General features: G+C 45.5%; 1 protein-coding gene across 1 annotated transcript in view; it reads right to left on the minus strand.

Moving 5' to 3' along the window:
* The window catches only part of MED27 (mediator complex subunit 27), a 499272-nt gene that overhangs the window by 382769 nt on the left and 94160 nt on the right, over nucleotides 1-22343 (minus strand). The gene's annotated exons all lie outside the window — the stretch shown is intronic.

A 22343-nucleotide genomic window follows, 5' to 3' on the forward strand; every position in this document is an offset into this window, starting at 1 on the left:
TTCCTGACTCTGGGCAGTTGGGGGATACAGGTACTGTGCTAGTTCCTGACTCTGGGCAGTAGGGGGGATATAGGCACTGTGCTAATTCCTGACTCTGGGCAGTTGGAGGATACAGGCACTGTGCTAGTTCCCGACTCTGGCCAGGTGGTGGACACAGGAACTGTGCTAGTTCCTGACTCTGGGCAGTTGGGGGGATACAGGCACTGTGATAGTTCCTGACTCTGGGCAGTTGGGGGGATACAGGCACTGTGATAGTTCCTGACTCTGGGCAGTTGGGGGGATACAGGCACTGTGATAGTTCCTGACTCTGTGCAGTTGGGGGATACAGGCACTGTGCTAGTTTCTGACTCTGGGCAGTTGGGAGATTCAGACATTGTGCTAGTTCCTGTCTCTGGGCAGTTGGGGGACACAGGCACTGTGCTAGTTCCTGTCTCTGGGCAGCTGGAGGATACAGGCACTGTGCTAGTTTCTGACTCTGTGCAGTTGGGGGATACAGGCACTGTGCTAGTTCCTGACTCTAGGCAGTTGGGGGATACAGGCACTGTGCTAGTTCCTGTCTCTGGGCAGCTGGAGGATACAGGCACTGTGCTAGTTCCTGACTCTGGGCAGTTGGGGGATACAGGCACTGTGCAAGTTCCTGACTCTAGGCAGTTGGGGGATACAGGCACTGTGCTAGTTCCTGACAATGGGCAGTTGTGGGACACAGGCACTGTGCTAGTTCCTGACTGTGGGCAGTTGGGAGATTCAGGCACTGTGCTAGTGGATAGGGGCATAGTGGCTGCTTCTGATGTAGGATGGCAACAGGTGCTCTATTTAACATCAGTTCCAACATGACTTTTTTTCTTTGAAACACCCTTTACAAATGCTTACAGTTAACAACACAGATCAATCACATTAATATCGAGTGCCTTTGACCGTTTCCAAATATTAATCTGTACCATAAAAAGTACAGGCAATCATTTGATATTTTTAGAATGAAAGTATTTATATACTGTACGTCCAACATTCAACACATCCATAACCCATTCTTTTATTGCTTACTGCACCTACCATATCGCACTTCCAGCAACTTCAGTTCTCTCCAGCCAGCAGCAATGACCCTGGCATTGTACTAATAATACATAATACACATACACATGATATTATGGTCTGTTACCTGCAACATTCAGAAATGCCTTTATGTATATTACTAAGAAAGAAGGCGCCAAACATTCACTGACCACTGATCCCGTCATGTACACTGAAAGAGTAAATATACAACAGATTCTGAAAAGTGCAGCCTCAGCAGCCACCAAAGGTCTCCGCTCCTTGCAGGACAGGATCCGTATCAATAGTTATTAGGAGGTGTTCGTATGGGGTATACACTAGGGAAGGTGAGAAGTAGAAACTTATCTCCTTTAATCCAGAGCAGCGACAGCCTGGGCTTTACACACAATGGAAAACTAGCATATCTTCCACTATTCTTAACATTCCATAATAAATGCCCGGGATTAATGGCTAATAAAATGGAGTTTGTCTGCCATTTTTTCAGCACTGGCAGAACTACGAAACCAAAACAATTTGTTACTAAGAGCAATTTCAGCAGTAATAAACAAAAAACACTATCATATTAATGGTGTAAATACCACACATTCATTCCCAACACAAAAATAAAAATGCAATTTTAAATATTATTACGCAAACAATGTAATATAATTTTAATGTTGACATTGGCCACAGTCCAGATTTTCACACCTGTATATATGCATATACATTGCACGACAGCTTGCTGTGCAGACTTGGCGGCCCAATGTCCACTGATCACATTCAGTTTCAGCATTATGTCTGAACTGAACAACATGCCCGATAAGACAAGGTACTATACACTGAAAGGGATTAGGCGCTGTGACATATCTAGTAACCTTGATATATAGCTGAGCGCAGGCTGCAGTTCTTCACCAGCTCAAGAATTAAGATAGGAAGATCTGCTTCCACAACACATTAAAATACTGTAAAAAAAAAAAAACAATATACAGTACTGTGCAAAAGTTTTAGGCAGGTGTGGAAAAAATGCTGCAAAGTAAGAATGCTTTCAAAAATAAAAGTGTTAATAGTTTATTATTAACAAAATTCAAAGTGAATGAACAGAAGAGAAATCTAAATCAATATTTGGTGTGACCACCCTTTGCCTTTGAAACAGCATCAACTAGGTACACTTGCACACAGTTTTGAAGGAACTTGGCAGGGAAGTTGTTTCAAGCACCTTGTAGAACTAGCCACAGATCTTCTGTGGAAGCCCCTCTCGGCATGCCAGGTCCTTCGTTGTGCTTCATATGCAGACTCAGTCGCAAGCTGATACACAAGTGTCGCATATCAAGTTAATCAGTGCATTCTCCTGGTGCACCCTAGTCATATCGCAATGCGACTAAAACATTTTTGTGCAACAAGGGCTCTGCACAAATAGAGTGGCACTGGGACTGGTGGTTCATTCGCCCCAGGCGTCTCGCTCCGCATGGCATACTCAGGCTAGGGGCCGGATTTAATAACGCCGGATGTTTTTTTATTTAAAGGGGCAATCATGTACAAGGCTAAACCATGCCTTGCACGACTGCCCCTTTAAAAAAAAATCTGAATACCGCACGGCCGTCGAACTTGGGCATCATTACATCCGGCCCTAGGTGTACGATGTCACATCCATACCTGCCAACTTTTAGTTCACGAGGAGCGGGACTCCTCTGCGCAGTAAAGCAGAGCCCGCCCAAAAAAGGGATGTGGCTTCGGTAAAGGGGTGTGGCATCGTGGGAATGCCGCAACCGCCTGCCACGCCTCCCATTTATCTCACGGTGGAGGCATGGCCAATGCTCTATGAGCTGCCGGCATGCCCCCAGCCCCTCTGTCTCCTGATTGGCTCACGGACCGGCGCTGAATTGAAGAGTGACACCGCCGACAGAGACAAGTGTATGTGCCGGACAGCGGTGGCCAGGAGCCGGCCGAGCCGCATGCGGCGGATGAAAGAGCCGCATGCAGCTTGAGAGCCACGGGTTGGCCACCGCTGACCTAGAGATACCGTTTCCTGTACCCAGGCATCTGTTGTAGACTGCTGCCAGATCTGTGCAAACTGAAGTCGTCGGCCCCCCACCCTGGGGTCCCCCAGGTGGGGGCCCGCACCATCAGGCTGATGGCTTATTATCGGTTTTCCCAACCGGTCCTCTGGTAGCCCATTGCCTTTTAGTCTTACCAGACTTGTTGTATAGGGGCTGCTTGCCATCACTTTTTCCTTCAGCTTTTCGTTGAGACTGAAAGGGCCGAAAAGCCGGAACTTTAGGTTTGTAATTGTATGTGGAAAGAAACTTGACCTTCTTGGAGTCTGCTTCTGACTCCAGAACATCTGTCAATTCTTTACCAAAAAGAAAATCTCCAGAAAAGGGCAAAGATTCCAAAACCTTCTTAGATTCTGAATCAGCTTTCCACGTACGTAGCCAAACTGCTCTGCGAGCAGCTATTGTTGAAGCCGATACCCTGGAGGCAATAAGTACCCATGCTGCTTCTTCCAAGAACATTGCAGCCTGTTTTATACGAGCTATATGGGATTTTTGCTCTCTAGAAGCTATTGAAAAATCCCCCTCCAATGCATCAGCCCAGGCAGCCACTGTCTTTGCCATCCAAGCTGAAGCCATGGCTGGCCTTATGACTGCCCCAGACAGGGAAAAAATGGTTTTTAGAAAACCATCCACTCTCTTATCCGTGACATCATTTAATGATGTTGAAGGCAAAGGTAATGCAGATTTTCACACTAATCGAATTACATGTGTATCTACTTTAGGAGCCACTTCCCTTTTTAAACAATCCCCAGCTGGAAGAGGATAATTGGAATTCCATTTCTTAGGAATTCTAAACTTCTTATTGGGCATAGCCCAAGCCTCTTTCATAAATTCAGTCAGCTGACCTGACCCTGAAAACTCAGTCTTAACTGTTTTGGGACGTTTAAACACAGGTGCCTTGGTTTTTAACACAGGCTCTGCTGAATTCTCTAAGGATAGAATGGCTTTCATTGCTTTAATTAACTCAGCTATATCCACTGAGCTGAGACCTTTCTCCTCCTCTTCGTATGCCGAAGTAGAATTTATTGAGCTTTCATCTTCCGATGGATCCTCATCTGAATCATGTGTAGCCTGTGAGGGTGAAGATTTACTTACCACCGTCTTATCAGCTTGTTTCTTTTGAGAGGCTGCTGCTGGAAGTGATACACCATAGGTTGGGAGCTGCATGTAAGGGTTAATAGTGTAACCCACCCCTGGTACAGGAGTTGGAGGAATTATCCATTAAGCTATACTGGATAAAGTCTGTGCAAACATAGCCCAAGGTGGATCCATCTGCACCTGAATCTCTCTTGTATTTTTCAATTACCCCTGGTGAAAGCTAAAACAATTTGCACACAAACCATCCTGAACCAGATCCTGAGAGGATAACACAGCTGTGCAAGACAAACATGATATGAGTGTTGGTGTTGCTGTAAGTGTACCTTGCTCACCTTTGCCGCTCTTAGACATGATAAATAATCAACAATTCCACAGTGCACTACACAATTTGTGACTGTAATCACTTTGACCTTCTTGGAGTCAGCCTCTGACTCCAGAACATCTGTCAATTCTTTACCAAAAAGAAAATCTCCAGAAAAGGGCAAAGATTCCAAAACCTTCTTAGATTCTGAATCAGCTTTCCACGTACGTAGCCAATCCGACCCTACCCATACACCACCACTGAGGATCAGAATAAACAAACTGACAAATATAGTAGTCAACATTCACACTAGCAGTCAGTCACATCTTATACATTAGTATAATAAGCAATACGAGCATATCATCAACTACAACTTAAGTATGTAGGAGAACATATTACTGAACATTGTTTAAACAGATCTGACATATTCAGATGCAATTGCGAAAGAAACAACAGTAAATGTATACAGACTCATATGCAATAGGCACTTATCTAACTATTCGTACTCAAAAGGGTAGATAAAGATATAGTGCTGTATTACCCGTACTCAGTAAAGTGGGATACAGGGAGACTCACCTGGCTTCCAGGACCGATCAATACGTTAGCAAACGCTGAGTGGATCCAGACGCTACTAGTGTACACTGCCGCTCCATGAACCTATAGTGAACACAGACGCTCAGTGAACACCGACGCACCAGTCACACAGCTGCCTATGCTGCGACTGGGTCCCCTTCGTGTACAGCGTCTAAGACGGAAGCGGGAAACAGTTCATGGCGGGAGACTCGGAGGAAACTTGTCATGAACCGGGGCGACCAGGAGAGCGTCTGACTCCCCACTGCTGACATCAAACCTAGGGATCGCGGCCTCATACTATTCTTGGAGCCTCTGATCCCTAAGGCCTAGCGCTGGTGCACCCGTGGTGGCAGCCGCATCAGCGACTGTTTGGTAGCCTCCTCCCAACAACAGTGCGGCTGTGTCCATATTCCCCTACTAAGCGGAACCGATGCCTTACCTTCTCCCCGTGCTCCGGCCACAGCCTGGTAACGTCTGCTGGACCTGCTAGTAGATCAGACACAGACGCCCGCCGAAACAGCACTGTACTCGTGGGTAGGCGTCAGAGCCGGCCCTAAGCAATACGATGCCCTAGGCAAGATTTTGGCTGATGCCCTTTAGCACCGCTGCTAGTTCCACCTCTGACCCTGCACCCTTTTCCCATCACTATCACCCCTCAGTTCTAGCAGTCCACATCTTGATGCTCCTATCCCCTATATTTTAAATAGAAACAGTGCGCACATTCGATGCGCAGCCCAAAAAGGGGTGTATTCTTTTGGGAAGGGGCATGGCCACACAATAGTACCCTCAATTCAAATTACGCCACACAGTACTGCAACTTTATTCACATCATATCATGCGATAGTGTCCCTTCTTCACGTTACATTACACAGTAGTACCACTTTAACATATACACATTACTCCTCACAGTAGTGCCCCTTATTCACATTACATCACACTGAATTGATCCTTATTCACATTACACCACACCATATTGCTCTTTATTCATATTAGACCACACAGTAGTGCCTTTTCTATACATTACATCACACAGTAGAGCACCTTATACACATAATGCCACACATTAGTAATGCATTTATACACATACTACCACACAGTACTGCCCCTTTCACATATGACATACATTATTAATATCCTTATAAACATAATGCACCTTACACATTATGCCAACCTTTTTTTAATGCCCTTATACACATAATGTCCCTTACCCACCTCGCACATTATTAATGCATTTACACACATGACACACATGCCTGTTACAGATATGACAAACACTATTGCACAATGAACCCACTCACACGGCTGCTACCACTGTGCCCTATGTCTCTGCTTGGATACAGATCTGTCCTCATACATCTTGTCTCAATATGCCATGCAGCTCCCGTCCAGCTCTGCTAATGTTGGTTGCCTTTTTTTGCATTTTGCATTTTATTTACATTGCTATGGGACTAGTGCAAACAAGGAGCTTCTGCTGATTAAAATGATTTGTAGCATGCCTATATTCTGTGTGCGACTGTGGCTCTATCTGCATACGAAATGCTACATTACAGTGATTTCCAGGAATACTCTGTAACGTAGCATTTCATATGCATATACAGACGCAGTCACACACACACAATATAGGCATGCCACATATCATTTTAATCAGCAGAATGCCCCTAGACAGTCCAAATGCCCTAGGCATTTGCCTAGTTTGCCTATGCCTAGGGCCGGCTCTGGTAGGCGTTGTCGCGACCCGGCAGAGAGTTGTTGGAGCGACTCTTTCTAAGGTACATATAAGACGCTGTTTAGAAAGATCACTCAAGAAAAAAATAATAAGACTATAAAAATAAAATAAGAAAGCTTAGGGCTGCCCTCTGACCATGGTCCGGCTCCTACCGCACCTAACAAAAAACTGATTTGCCTGAGCAAAAAGGTGGGGATATATGGACGGGCCCGTTGCATGCTGGGAGGCTGGAAAAGCTTTGACTGATTGGTGCAAATCCGCTGTTGCTTCATCGTATCCCATTGTTATCCTGAGGATAACCTGTGGACCCTGCCGGAGAAATAGAGGTTTATAAAAGAAAGAAAATAGGAAAGTACTGTAGTATATATGAGACAGATGAATCACTATTTCGTTTCTTTAACATCCAGTATGTTGTATGTTTTGTATAGGTTAGTTCTGCACCTTTTAAAGCCAGAGACGGATATAAAAAACATTTTTTGTATTTTTTGAGACAAAAAAAAAAACCAGCATTGATTTAAACCCACTGCATCTAACAATAATTTCCCCAACACCACACTATCTATTTAGATGCTCCACAGGTAGATTAAAATAAAAAAAGTTAGACTGATGCTTCCAATATGAACAGAGAAAATATCCTTTACCAGGTCTCTGTCACTACGACACTGGAATCATTTCCACTTCAAAACAAGCTCCCGTTGTTCCGCTCGCTTTCATCCGCTATAGCAATGGTGTGTTAAAGTTCCGATGAGGGGGGGGGGGGGAGGGGTAAACAGCGAGAGACACCTCAATCATATCCGTTTCAGAGAACACTCCCTCACAATGGGCTTCACGCAGGATAGCATACTTTAGAATCAACAGTTTCCCCCACCCCGAGCCAATTAGATGCACTTTGAAAGTGTGGTTACTAGAACAGAACCAGAGACCAATCTCATTGTCAGAATGGACTGAAAAAAAAATCCAGTTTGCAAAGTGAAGTTGGCGTATGTTTTTTTTTTCTATTCACGGCATAATTAAGAAACTGTTCAGCTAAATCTTTGCCCCTTATAATTTTTTTTTTATTTCAGTAACAAATTCTCTTGTTGCTGAAAAGGGCTGAGAATCTCTCTGTTGGCATCATTAGGGAAAGCAGAGAATATCCAAAGCTGGTTGCCCTGTCGGCTCAAAGGATTGTGCAGGAAAGATCTGCAGCAGAACCCACATTCTGGGAGTTGGCCTGTAAGACAGAGATACATCGCAAATTGAAAAGCGTTGCCAGTGTCTGTAAAAGGCGGGTTCCAGACTATTTAAATATCACATAAAGGCGTTTTCACTTGACGCACGGCGACCCTGAGATATGAGAAAGACGTCAAATGCATACGATTAGAAGCAAATGTTTAGGAGTGAGTAGATTCAGTAGAATGGGTGGAATTTCATACAAGTTTTCTTGCAAAAATAAAGGTGTAGTGGGGTAGTATCAATCACAATTTATAAACAAAAGATAATATATTGCTAAAAGAAGGGATGCTAAGGGGGTTTCTTGTAAGCACAAATATCCCCTTCCTCTAAATTATAGATTGGCAAGAGGATTCCTTTCCTGAGACCCAGAACCCTGAATAGCGGTTATGGAGCCACAATGCAGGTCGTAGGACCATGAACTTGATAAACTTGCTATATAATGAAGGGTGTGAGTGCTGGGTTGCAAGAAGCCTTCTATAATGACCTCAAATACTGTACCCACATTAGCCACATGCAAAGTGGTTGAAGTTGAAGGCAGCAACAGAAGCTCGATTTACTGCCTCATGTTAATGCGACAATTCATGCCGCTTATGCATTTTACGTCACCACAAAGGTTATCACTGGTACCGCCATTTGCACCATCCTTATACTAGATGTAAGAGCCATCAGAAAATAAGATTTTACTCACCGGTAAGTCTATTTCTCGTAGTCCGTAGTGGATGCTGGGGACTCCGTAAGGACCATGGGGAATAGCGGCTCCGCAGGAGACTGGGCACAGCTAAGAAAGATTTAGGACTACCTGGTGTGCACTGGCTCCTCCCACTATGACCCTCCTCCAGACTTCAGTAAGGATACTGTGCCCGGAAGAGCTGACACAATAAGGAAGGATTTTGAATCCCGGGTAAGACTCATACCAGCCACACCAATCACACCGTATAACTCGTGATAATATACCCAGTTAACAGCATGAACACAACAGAGCCTCTCAAAAGATGGCTCAACAATAACCCTTGTAGTTAACAATAACTATATACAAGTATTGCAGACAGTCCGCACTTGGGACGGGCGCCCAGCATCCACTACGGACTACGAGAAATAGATTTACCGGTGAGTAAAATCTTATTTTCTCTGACGTCCTAGTGGATGCTGGGGACTCCGTAAGGACCATGGGGATTATACCAAAGCTCCCAAACGGGCGGGAGAGTGCAGATGACTCTGCAGCACCGAATGAGAGAACTCAAGGTCCTCCTCAGCCAGGGTATCAAATTTGTAGAATTTTGCAAACGTGTTTGCCCCTGACCAAGTAGCAGCTCGGCAAAGTTGTAAATCAGAGACCCCTCGGGCAGCCGCCCAAGAAGAGCCCACTTTCCTCGTGGAATGGGCTTTTACAGATTTAGGGTGCGGCAGTCCAGCCGCAGAATGTGCAAGTTGAATCGTGCTATAGATCCAGCGAGCAATCGTCAGCTTAGAAGCAGGAGCACCCAGCTTGTTGGGTGCATACAGGATAAATAGCGAGTCAGTCTTCCTGACTCCAGCTGTCCTGGAAACATATACTTTTCAGGGCCCTGACTACGTCCAGTAACTTGGAATCCTCCAAGTCCCAAGTAGCCGCAGGCACCACAATAGGTTGGTTCACATGAAAAACTGATACCACCTTAGGAAGGAATTGGGAACGAGTCCTCAATTTCGCCTTTCCCATATAAAATACAGATAAGGGCTTTTGTCAATTCTGATACACGCCTGGCCGACGCCAAGGCCCACAGAATGACCACTTTCCACGTGAGGTATTATAGCTCCACGGATTTAAGTGGCTCAACCCAATGCGACTTCAGGAAATCCAACACCACGTTGAGATCCCACGGTGCCACTGGAGGCACAAACGGGGGCTGACTATGCAGCCCTCCCTTAACAAAAGTCTGAACTTCAGGCAGTGAAGCCAGTTCCATTTTGGAAGAAAATCGATAGAGCCGAAATCTGGACCTTAATGGAACCCAATTGTAGGCCCATAGTCACCTCTGACTGTAGGAAGTGCAGAAATCGACCTAGCTGAAATCTCTCCTTTGGGGCCTTCCTGGCCTCACAGTACGCAACATATTTCCGCCATATGCGGTGATAATGGTTAGCGTTCACTTCTTTCCTAGCTTTAAATAGCGTAGGGATAACTTCCTCCGGAATTCCCTTTTCCTTCAGGATCCGGCGGTCAACCGCCATGCCGTCCAACGCAGCCGTGGTACGTCTTGGAACAGACAGGCCCCCTGCTGCAGCAGGTCCTGTCTGAGCGGCAGAGGCCATGGGTCCTCTGAGATCTTTGTAACTTTTAGTTGAGGCGGTCCCAACGGTGTACAATCATTTGGAAGACTTCTGGATAAAGTCCCCACTATCCCGGGTGGAGGTCGTGTCTTCTGAGAAAGTCTGCTTCTCAGTTGTCCACTCCGGGAATGAACACTGCTGACAGTGCTAACACAAGATTTTCCGCCCATCGGAGAATCCTTGTGGCTCCTGCCATCGCCATCCTGCTTCTTGTGCCGCCCTGTCGTTTACATGAGCGACCGCCGTGATGTTGTCTGACTGGATCAGCACTGGCCGGTGTTGAAGCAGGGGTCTAGCCTGACTTAGGGCATTGTAAATGGCCCTTAGTTCCAGAATATTTATGTGTAGGGAAGTCTCCTGACTTTTTCCATAGCCTTGGAAGTTTCTTCCCTGTGTGACTGCCCCCCAGCCTCGAAGGCTGGCATCCGTGGTCACCAGGACCCAGTCCTGTATGCCGAATCTGCGGCCCCCTAGAAGATGAGCACTCTGCAGCCACCACCACAGCGACACCCTGGCCCTTGGAGACAGGGTTATCCGCCGATGCATCTGAAGATGCGACCCGGACCACATGTCCAACAGATCCCACTGGAAAATCCTTGTATGGGACCTGGCGAATGGAATTTCTTCGTAAGAAGCTACCATCCTTCCCAGGGCTCGCGTGCATTGATGCACCGACACCTGTATACGTATTAGGAGGTCTCGGTCTAGAGACGACAACTCCTTGGACTTCTCCTCCGGGAGAAACCCTTTTTATCCTGTTCTGTGTCCAGAACCATACTCAGGAACAGTAGACGCGTCGTAGGAACCAGCTGCGACTTTGGATATTCAGAATCCAGCCGTGCTGTTGTAGCACTTCCCGAAATAGTGCTACTCCGCCGAACAACTGCTCCCTGGACCTCGCCTTTATAAGGAGATCGTCCAAGTACGGGATAATTATTTCGGCCATTACCTTGGTAAATACCTCGGTGCCGGGGACAGACCAACGGCAACGTCTGGAATTGGTAATGACAATCCTGTACCACAATTTTGAGGTACTCCTGGTGAAGAGGGTAAATAGGGACATGCAGGTAAGCATCCTTGATGTCCAGTGATACCATGAAATTCTCCAGGCTTGCAATAATTGCGCTGAGCGATTCCATTTCGAACTTGAACCTTCGTATATAAGTGTTCAAGGCTTTCAATTTTAGAATGGGTCTCACCGAACCGTCTGGTTTCAGTACCACAACATTTTGGAATAGTAACCCCGGCCTTGAAGGAGGGGTACCTTGATTTTACCTGCTGGAAGTGCAGCTTGTGAATTGCCGCCAGTACTACCCTTTCTCCGAGGGCAGCAGGCAAGGCTGAGGTGAGGTAACGGCGAGGGGGAGTCGCCTCGAACTCCAGCCTGTATCCCTGTGATACTATTTGCAGAACCTAGGGATCCACCTGTGGGCAAACCCACTGGTCCCTGAAGTTCCCGAGACGCGCCCCTACCGCACCTGTCTCCACCTGTGGAGCCCCAACGTCAAGCGGTGGACTCAGAGGAAGCGGGGGAAGATTTTTGATCCTGGGAACTGGCTGCTGGTGCAGCTTTTTCCTTTTTCCCTTGTCTCAGTGCAGAAAGGAAGCGCCTTTGACCCGCTTGCTTTTCTGAAGCCGAAAGGACTGTACCTGAAAATACGGTGCTTTCTTAGGCTGTGAGGAAACCTGAGGTAAAAAATTTTCTTCCCAGCTGTTGCTGTGGATACGAGGTCCCAGAGACCATCCCCAAACAATTCCTCACCCTTATAAGGCAGAATCTCCATGTGCCTTTTATAGGCAGCATCACCTGTCCACTGCCGGGTTTCTAATACCCTCCTGGCAGAATGGACATTGCATTTATTCTGGATGCCAGCCGGCAAATATCCCTCTGTGCATCCTTTATATATAAGACGACGTCTTTAATATGCTCTATGTTAGCAAACTATTATCCCTGTCTTAGAGTATTAATATTATCTGACAGGGTATCAGACCACGCTGCAGCAGCACTATTTATGCTGAGGCAATTGCAGGTCTCAGTATATAACCTGAGTGTGTATATACAGACTTCAGGATAGCCTCCTGTTTTTTATCAGCAGGCTCCTTCAAGGTGGCCGTATCCTAAGACGGCAGTGCCACCTTTTTTGACAAACGTGTGAGCGCCTTATCCACCCTAAGGGATATCTCCCAACGTGACCTATCCTCTGGCGGGAAAGGGTACGCCATCAGTAACTTTTTAGAAATTACCAGTTTCTTATTGGGGGAACCCACGCTACTTTACACACTTCATTCATTCATCTGATGGGGGAACAAAACACTGGCTGCTTTTTCTCCCCAAAAATAAAACCCCTTTTATGTGGTACTTGGGTTCATGTCAGAAATGCGTAACGCATTTTTCATTGCCGAGATCATGTAACGGATGTTCCTAGCGGATTGTGTATATGTCTCAACCTCGTCGACACTGGAGTCAGACTCCGTGTCGACATCTGTGTCTGCCATCTGAGGTAACGGGCGCTTTTTTGAGCCCCTGATGGCCTTTGAGACGCCTGGGCAGGCGCGGGCTGAGAAGCCGGCTGTCCCACAGCTGTTTTACGTCATCCAGCCTTGTAAGGAGTTGACATTGTTGGTTAATACCTTCCACCTATCCATCCACTCTGGTGTCGGCCCCACAGGGGACGACATCCCATTTATCGGCCTCTGCTCCACCTCCACGTAACCTTCCTCAACCCTGTCAAAGTCAGAAAAATATCACGCTACACATTGCCATATTTGCACCTCATGCGTGTCCCCACTGCGCGTGCATGAGCTCTCCCGTGCGTGCGCATACTCGCTGTTGCGTGCACCCGCGGGCGCACGGTATGCGCATTTACGGTAGAGTTTGTATACGTCTAGCGTGCGACTCAATCGTAACATATTTTAACCATATAATGTATTTTGTAGATTATGGTCCCTTTGGTAGAATCTGAAAGTTTAGTTAATGTAGCATGTTCATAGACAAAGAGATCCCTCTTTGTTTGATACGAAGGGTCAGACAGGGGTTATACAGTGGTGTTTAGTATCCATCGGAAGAGTATTTAATTAGCAATATTCCGGTGTTGGTTTGAAGCGGATTAATCGCTCGTGCGAATAGTTATGGACATAAGAAGTTTATGAACATTTACTGTATTTGCACTTTATTACCCATGCGGCGGGAAACCCAGTTTCCCACCCACCTGAGCAGTTAGGAATAGTCACAGCCCACCTGTATGAATCAACCTATGACCTTTTGTTATAATGCGAAGACGAATTCCTGTGTCCAATGAACAATAAGAATATAGGGACCATTGTACTGTATTGTGTGTAGTGTATAAAAGGACAAGCCGATCTGGGCCAGCTCTCTACTCTCTTCAACGGTTCTCAGTGCTGATAATCGGGAGCTGGACATCCAGAAGGCACATGCGATTGTTTCCCTTTGTGCGTAAGTTTCTCTGCAATCATATTGTCTTCATTGTTATAAGCCATTCTCTCTCGTCCTCTCTCACTTTCTCTCTCTCTCTCCTTCCCCCTTTAAGAGTAATTGTATCTTTATTGTATTTTATGTGTAGTTACCTGGTTAGATATTCTATGTTATTTTGGTAGTGTATAACTTGTACTGTATTATTCTTTTGCGATTGAACGTTCATTCATTTCCTTAAAAGGCGTTAGACCCTTAGACCGGTATTTGAGTGTTTATTATATTGCTAAGGGGTTCTCTGAGCGTCACATACGCTCATACAGCTTTTAGACTAACAAGGTTACACTGTGTCACATTTACACCTTATCACTGCATAAAGGTTTACTGTATAAATACATTGTTCAAGGTATAGTTGTTAAGGTTTAACACTGTGAGCGTCAGCGCCGCTTGTGATCTCCTCGTGGTCCCGAGCGTCCGCTACGCTGATAGCGTATCATTACGTTAGTCGGCAGCCTATAGCGTGCTTGCCTGTACGCTCTAAGCCGTGAGCGAACGTGCCGCTCGTGCGTCTCGACCACGGCTAAGCGTTTGATACGCAAAGTGCGTACTCATACGGTATTCCATACGTCAATTGCGTACTGTGTTCTTTAACCTTTTAGAGTGTTTTAAATAAGATAAATATTAGGCTTTAACAATTGGCGGCTCGTCCGTCCTTCACATATCTGCACTAGGTAATTTCAGCAGACATTATCGGTCAGCAAAGGGCGAGAGGTAATATTCCTCGTAGTGCTGACCAGATAAGCGTCTGCTCCGCTTAGTAAAGGGTGCTGAAGGAATCCGGAACCGGAGGTAAGAACAATACGCTAGTGTCTTTTAAAAACTGTTTTTTTTCTTTTTCTGTTCTGTCTTGCGTACGCACGCACGCATATATCTGCATTTCTTTTCATTCGTGTATTTTCACATATCACTCTCCTGTTTGCCATTTCACAATTGATAACGTGCTAAGAAAGATTTGTTGCTATTAGTAGTTAAAGAGTAAAAGTAATACATTAAGGGGTAATTTGTAAAGCACGCACACAGCTTTGCCTAAGATACAAGGAGAGACCTGTGTGGTGCTCGGTAGATGAATACAATTAAAGATCATCTACATTGATAAACGTGTTAATTGTATTTCTGTGGACATATCTGGCTGGCATACACGTGTTTCTAACAAAAGGGTGAGACTAGTGTACGCAACACAAAGGCCGACGCACGTAGCGTATATTACGCAACGGAGCGTCCGGGTACGCCCACATAATTCAAATCACACGATAGTATTATTTTTAACAGGCGAAAAGGAGGCAACGCGATAAATAGCGCAAGTCAATTTTAGTGTCCGAAATTTTAAGCTAATAGATCCTTCTCCAATTTGCGACTCATCTGGTCTAGACTGTTTACTGAATGAAAGGAATTTCTGCGCAGAAATAAAATTAAAGTGTACATGTGGTGAGTGATTGTATATATAAGTTTCTACAATTTTGGGTTGAACCACAAGAAGTCGAGTTCTCGTGAGGTACATACATGTAAGTGACGTGCATGGTGGCTTGGGAGGCATCCCTTGTTAAACATAAATTTGAGCATTAGAGTATAGCAGACCAGGAGGTCTACTGTAGCACAGACCAGGAGGTCCGGAACAGACCAGGAGGTCTAGGTACAGCAGACTAAGAAGTCCGCTATAGAGAAAAGTAGCACAACACCAGGAAGGGTTGGTGCGGAACCCATATAGGCCATTAAAGCTCTGGCTGAAGGAATTCGCAGCCGTAATTTTCGATTCCACTGGTCGCTCCGCACATAAGATTAGTTGCTTATGTGCAGAACGATTGTACCGCACGTAATTGTGTGCATTAGTTAGTAACCTGACCAGTACCATTTGCGTACGAAAGGGGTCATAAACGCTATTTGTACACTCTAACGTGATTTGTGTAATTTTTTTTTATTTTAAGGGAGGTTCGCTGGTCACTCGGGAACTATCCAACAACCGATACTTGCTGGGGACTGGTAGGTCCAACACGCCCCAGTGAGTAAAGGTTCATAGGGGCCCTAGGTTGGGTACAGCAGCTCTGAATCAGTGATTGCAGTACTGGCCAACGTGGGCGAGGAGTGAGTGGAGTACTCGGTAAACTTCGCCGCCGGCCTGCCCCGGACATCTTGGTTTTTGTAAGGGTTCGCTGAAGACCCTGATTTGAAGGTCAGAGGTAGTGAAAGCAACACCTGCAAGTATGGGGGCCAGTTGTTCAGGTAGGGGGCGATCAACCTCGGTTCAGGTTGATTCAGTAAACCGGCCAATCGGGTCGGCAAGGTATGTAATGTGTGAAAAATACGGTTCACACACAGAGGTTTTATGTGATGAATGGGAAAGGATGACTGTGCATGACGGGGAAAAGTTTCCCCGGGTAGGTAGTTTTAGCCCAGATGTGTTACAAAATCTAAGGAGAAGGATAGGTCTCATTAAATCAACAAAGAGACGGATCAAACATTATGACTACTTACAGTTATGGCAACAGGAGGGTGAAATACAGAGAGGATTGGCTCAGGCGGCTGAATCTAACCCTATCAGGAAACTGATAGCTACGGCACCACCACCACCTTACATAACGGGAGAGAAGTTGGTTGCAGAGAATGACGCACTAATGTGTAATAAACAGGCACTTAGTAACTATATAAATGTTAAGGATAATATGAATAAGATGAGTAATGCAAATATTAACCCGTGCAAGTTGTACCCTGTTTTAAACTTTCCCCAGGAGTGTGATCAAGAGGACGAGTCAACAACACTATCGGCACTCTCTCTAGCAGCCACCATATCAGAAACAGCAGTGGGCACGACCCAACCCGTAAGATTAGTATCCAAGGCCCCTAGCGGAGGGACAGGTGAGGTCGTATCAACGGGTTGCCTTATTGACAGATGGGAAGGACCATACCAAGTCTTATTGATTAGCACGACAGCATTGAAGGTTGCCGAGAGAGAGACTTGGGTTCATTCGTCCCACTGTAAGAAGGTTGCTGATCCAGAGAGGTCCCGTGATAAAGAGCAGACGGTAGAGGAAGTTGTATCACTGGAGTGTCTGTTTCAGGAGGATTGAGACGGCACCTGAGCATTGAAAATAATAAGATCGGAGGCAGTTGTCGATCCCCTGTTCCCTTTTATTGTTTTTCTCCACTTCCCATCCCATCTCCCTCAATTATTTCTTTCCCCCTTCTCATTCTTCTCCATTTCCTCCTATAAGATGGACTTGCCCCAAGAGACTGTGATCCGGATTTTCCTGTTGACCATGATGTTGACCAGAGCAGTCTGTTCCGGCGAGAGTACCATGGAGGTCGAGAGAGGTTCTGGAATGGGTTCTGATGACAAAGATGGAGGCGTATTTTTCCAAGAACAACATAATCAACAAGCAAAGGCGAGTATCAGAAAACGATCCGATAGCATTGACCATAGAAGGAATTGTGAAGGATTGTTAGCTGAAGAAAATTGTATCTGTAGGCATTGTGACAATGTAGTTGAGGATGGGTGCATCAAGAAATGCCAATCCAGTTTTAATATCCATATGGATAGGCATCCATTGAGTGACTATCACTCCTTAGTGGGTAAAGTACTAAATCAGACAGACTGTTGGGTATGCTCTCAAGTACCTCAAGGTCACAGCAAGTCAGGACTAGTACCATTTCCTTTTACGATAGGGGAGGTACTTGAGTTAAGTGGTGGGAGGCCGGTGGACAAGAGGTTTAATATCTCTAGTCCTCCTAGTTTGAAGCTCCACCAATACCATGTGGATAGGTCTTTAGTGTGCTTTAACATTTCCAATCCCCGAAAGCCGGGAAATTGAGAAGTGTCATGGAATAACAAAACCATGACATTCTCACATAGAGCCGACGGATTGCCTACAGATACAGAACTTATACGCGCTTAGCCGGTAGTGGAAGATATTTCCGATATAGGTATACCCTAGGAAGTAGAACCATGAGAGTTGGAGAGGTATCACCAGGATACTGTGCACATATCGTACAAACCGATACGTGTACTAAACAGATGGGAGAATTAGGGTTAGGAAATTTCATATGGAAAATGTGTAATATGGTTATGTCCTACTCCGTCCCATATGTTCTCCCCGATGATGCATATTTCATATGCGGGAGGAAGGCGTATAAGTGGCTTGCCCCAAACTCAGAAGGATTGTGTTATATTGGAAAAGTACTGCCTGAAGTAATGACTGTATCACATACTAAAATGAAAGATATTCACCGCGGTGCCCAAGCTCCTTATACTCACACTCATTACGAGCACATCGTTAAACGCCACCTAATAGAAAGAACAGAGCATCCGGCCTCTGACCTAATCCATGAATCCACCGGGATTCAGGTTCTACTCGCGTTAGACATCACTCGCACCGCCAGAGGAGTGTTGAATTATAAATACATATCAGCGCTTGCAAATTTATTAGACAATATCACTGAAATATATGACGACACTTATAAAACAGAACTGGTTCAGCATAGGATGGTTCTTAATTATCTCACAGCAGTGACAGGCGGATATTGTGTCACACTGGCAACGCAGTACGGCGTAAAATGCTGCACTTATATTACGAATAGCACCGAGGACCCGGTCGAGGTCATAGACCAAAAGATGGACGACATTCTCCAATTAAAGTGGGAATTCCGCAGGAGACACAATCTCACCCTTGCTGCTGTGGGTAATGAGCTGACCGGTTGGGTGTCATGGTTGAACCCACGAAATTGGTTCTCTGGTTTAGGAGAATGGGCTCAAGGAATTATAATGGATGTAGGGAAATTTCTTTTGTGTATCTTGGGTGTTGTCATATCGATTGGTTTGATATTCAGATGCGTTCAGGCTTTAACGAAGTGTAAACGAAGTACTAAGGTGATGAGTTTAAGGAGTGAGGACATTATAATTCCAATGGATTTGATTTATGACCCAACGATAGAGACAATGTTGTGATGAAAATGTGATTCCACGGTCCGTTTCTTTCACCCGTTTCTCCTTTGTTTCTCTCCAAGGTAAAAAGACATCCGCTTGGAAGAAGAATTTGACAACCTTTTACAGACAACTGATGGACTATGCCATAGACCCCCCATATCCCTAGTACCTTTAATTTTACGCTAGCCCAACACTTTTTGTAAGTCTATGGACATTGATAAAGCTTTGCTTGCGTTTATTGGCAAAAGCACAAAGAGACTACAGTCAACATGTACATCAAGACAAGACTTCAGACAAGACTTCAATCAACAAATGCATATTAACCTCACATTGAATATCACTGCATTTACCATAATTGTTTCTTATCTTCATCTCTACAACCTTCAGGTAATGACACACATAGTCGATAGGGAATACAGGCACAGATATCAGCACTCACATATTCCCCCATTCATGTATCATCAACTAAAATGTGCTCCCCCATTTTGTTGCAACCAAAAGCCGAAAAGAGCTCGGTAAAGTTTGACAGCCCATCCACAGACCCGTACCACGGGATAAGAAGGAATTCAAATGTATACTTCGCAATACCTCGAAGCTTGATTTAAAACACGTACGGCACGATGATACATGACCCCCCAAACATGGATTCATACACACATGCTTCTGCTATCTCACTAGGTCATACCTTTTTCCTACCTTCTCCTCTCCTCCCCTACCCAACCATAGAAATGTATTTACACATGACATATATTTTTCTCTTTTTTAAATGTTTTAGGAAGTGGCAGTTATTGGTGACTGCCAAAGGGTGGACTGTCAAAGTCAGAAAAATATCACGCTACACATTGCCATATTTGCACCTCATGCGTGTCCCCGCTGCGCGTGCATGAGCTCTCCCGTGCGTGCGCATACTCGCTGTTGCGTGCACCCGCGGGCGCACGGTATGCGCATTTACGGTAGAGTTTGTATACGTCTAGCGTGCGACTCAATCGTAACATATTTTAACCATATAATGTATTTTGTAGATTATGGTCCCTTTGGTAGAATCTGAAAGTTTAGTTAATGTAGCATGTTCATAGACAAAGAGATCCCTCTTTGTTTGATACGAAGGGTCAGACAGGGGTTATACAGTGGTGTTTAGTATCCATCGGAAGAGTATTTAATTAGCAATATTCCGGTGTTGGTTTGAAGCGGATTAATCGCTCGTGCGAATAGTTATGGACATAAGAAGTTTATGAACATTTACTGTATTTGCACTTTATTACCCATGCGGCGGGAAACCCAGTTTCCCACCCACCTGAGCAGTTAGGAATAGTCACAGCCCACCTGTATGAATCAACCTATGACCTTTTGTTATAATGCGAAGACGAATTCCTGTGTCCAATGAACAATAAGAATATAGGGACCATTGTACTGTATTGTGTGTAGTGTATAAAAGGACAAGCCGATCTGGGCCAGCTCTCTACTCTCTTCAACGGTTCTCAGTGCTGATAATCGGGAGCTGGACATCCAGAAGGCGCATGCGATTGTTTCCCTTTGTGCGTAAGTTTCTCTGCAATCATATTGTCTTCATTGTTATAAGCCATTCTCTCTCGTCCTCTCTCACTTTCTCTCTCTCTCTCTCTCCTTCCCCCTTTAAGAGTAATTGTATCTTTATTGTATTTTATGTGTAGTTACCTGGTTAGATATTCTATGTTATTTTGGTAGTGTATAACTTGTACTGTATTATTCTTTTGCGATTGAACGTTCATTCATTTCCTTAAAAGGCGTTAGACCCTTAGACCGGTATTTGAGTGTTTATTATATTGCTAAGGGGTTCTCTGAGCGTCACATACGCTCATACAGCTTTTAGACTAACAAGGTTACACTGTGTCACATTTACACCTTATCACTGCATAAAGGTTTACTGTATAAATACATTGTTCAAGGTATAGTTGTTAAGGTTTAACACTGTGAGCGTCAGCGCCGCTTGTGATCTCCTCGTGGTCCCGAGCGTCCGCTACGCTGATAGCGTATCATTACGTTAGTCGGCAGCCTATAGCGTGCTTGCCTGTACGCTCTAAGCCGTGAGCGAACGTGCCGCTCGTGCGTCTCGACCACGGCTAAGCGTTTGATACGCAAAGTGCGTACTCATACGGTATTCCATACGTCAATTGCGTACTGTGTTCTTTAACCTTTTAGAGTGTTTTAAATAAGATAAATATTAGGCTTTAACAACCCACATGTCGACACAGCCATACCGACACACAGCACACACACAGGGAATGCTCTGACTGAGGACAGGACCCCACAAAGTCCTTTGGGGAGACAGAGAGAGAGTATGCCAGCACACACCAGAGCGCTATATAATGCAGGGATTAACACTATAACTGAGTGATTTTTCCCCCAATAGCTGCTTGTATAAACAATATTGCGCCTAAATTTAGTGCCCCCCCTCTCTTTTTAACCCTTTGAGCCTGAAAACTACAGGGGAGAGCCTGGGGAGCTGTCTTCCAGCTGCACTGTGAAGAGAAAATGGCGCCAGTGTGCTAAGGGAGATAGCTCCGCCCCTTTTTCGCTGACATTTCTCCCGCTTTTTTATGGATTCTGGCAGGGGTATTTATCACATATATAGCCTCTGGGGCTATATATTGTGATATATTTGCCAGCCAAGGTGTTTTTATTGCTGCTCAGGGCGGGCGGGCGGGCCCCCCCCCCCCCCCCAGCGCCCTGCACCCTCAGTGACCGGAGTGTGAAGTATGTATGAGGAGCAATGGCGCACAGCTGCAGTGCTGTGCGCTACCTTGGTGAAGACTGATGTCTTCTGCCGCCGATTTTCCGGATTCTTCTTGCTTCTGGCTCTGTAAGGGGGCCGGTGGCGCAGCTCCGGGACCGAACACCAATGGCCGGTTCCATGCGGTCGATCCCTCTGGAGCTAATGGTGTCCAGTAGCCTAAGAAGCCCAAGCTACCACCAGTTAGGTAGGTTCGCTTCTTCTGCCCTTAGTCCCTCGCTGCAGTGAGTCTGTTGCCAGCAGATCTCACTGTAAAATAAAAAACCTAAAATATACTTTCTCTCTAGGAGCTCAGGAGAGCCCCTAGTGTGCATCCAGCTCAGCCGGGCACAGGATTCTAACTGAAGTCTAGAGGAGGGTCATAGTGGGAGGAGCCAGTGCACACCAGGTAGTCCTAAATCTTTCTGAGCTGTGCCCAGTCTCCTGCGGAGCCGCTATTCCCCATGGTCCTTACGGAGTCCCCAGCATCCACTAGGACGTCAGAGAAACAGGCTTTCCTTTCCCATACGCATGAATCAGAATCGGACACAGCAATTCACACATGCCATGACCCTCCCATAGCACTCTCACAAGTCAGATGGGTTATGTGCCACTGTATTGTTACCTCTCAGTTTCCACCTCAAAATGTACTATTTCGCTGAAAGACAGAACCAGTCAAGTTCCGTCCAATTCACAATAGAACAAAATAGTCAAAAAATATATAAATGTGCATCTACGCATGTGCTGTAAGCAAGAAAAATATCACCCATTGCGTCAGTGAACGAAGATCCATCTGAATCTGTCCCTCTGTGTGCATATAGCATGAACAGCACATCACGTTGCCTCTGCCTATTAGTTGTAGTCACTGAGATTACACGATGCACTG

The sequence above is a fragment of the Pseudophryne corroboree genome, chromosome 8, assembly GCF_028390025.1.
Source record: "Pseudophryne corroboree isolate aPseCor3 chromosome 8, aPseCor3.hap2, whole genome shotgun sequence".
NCBI classification, from domain to species: Eukaryota; Metazoa; Chordata; class Amphibia; order Anura; family Myobatrachidae; genus Pseudophryne; species Pseudophryne corroboree.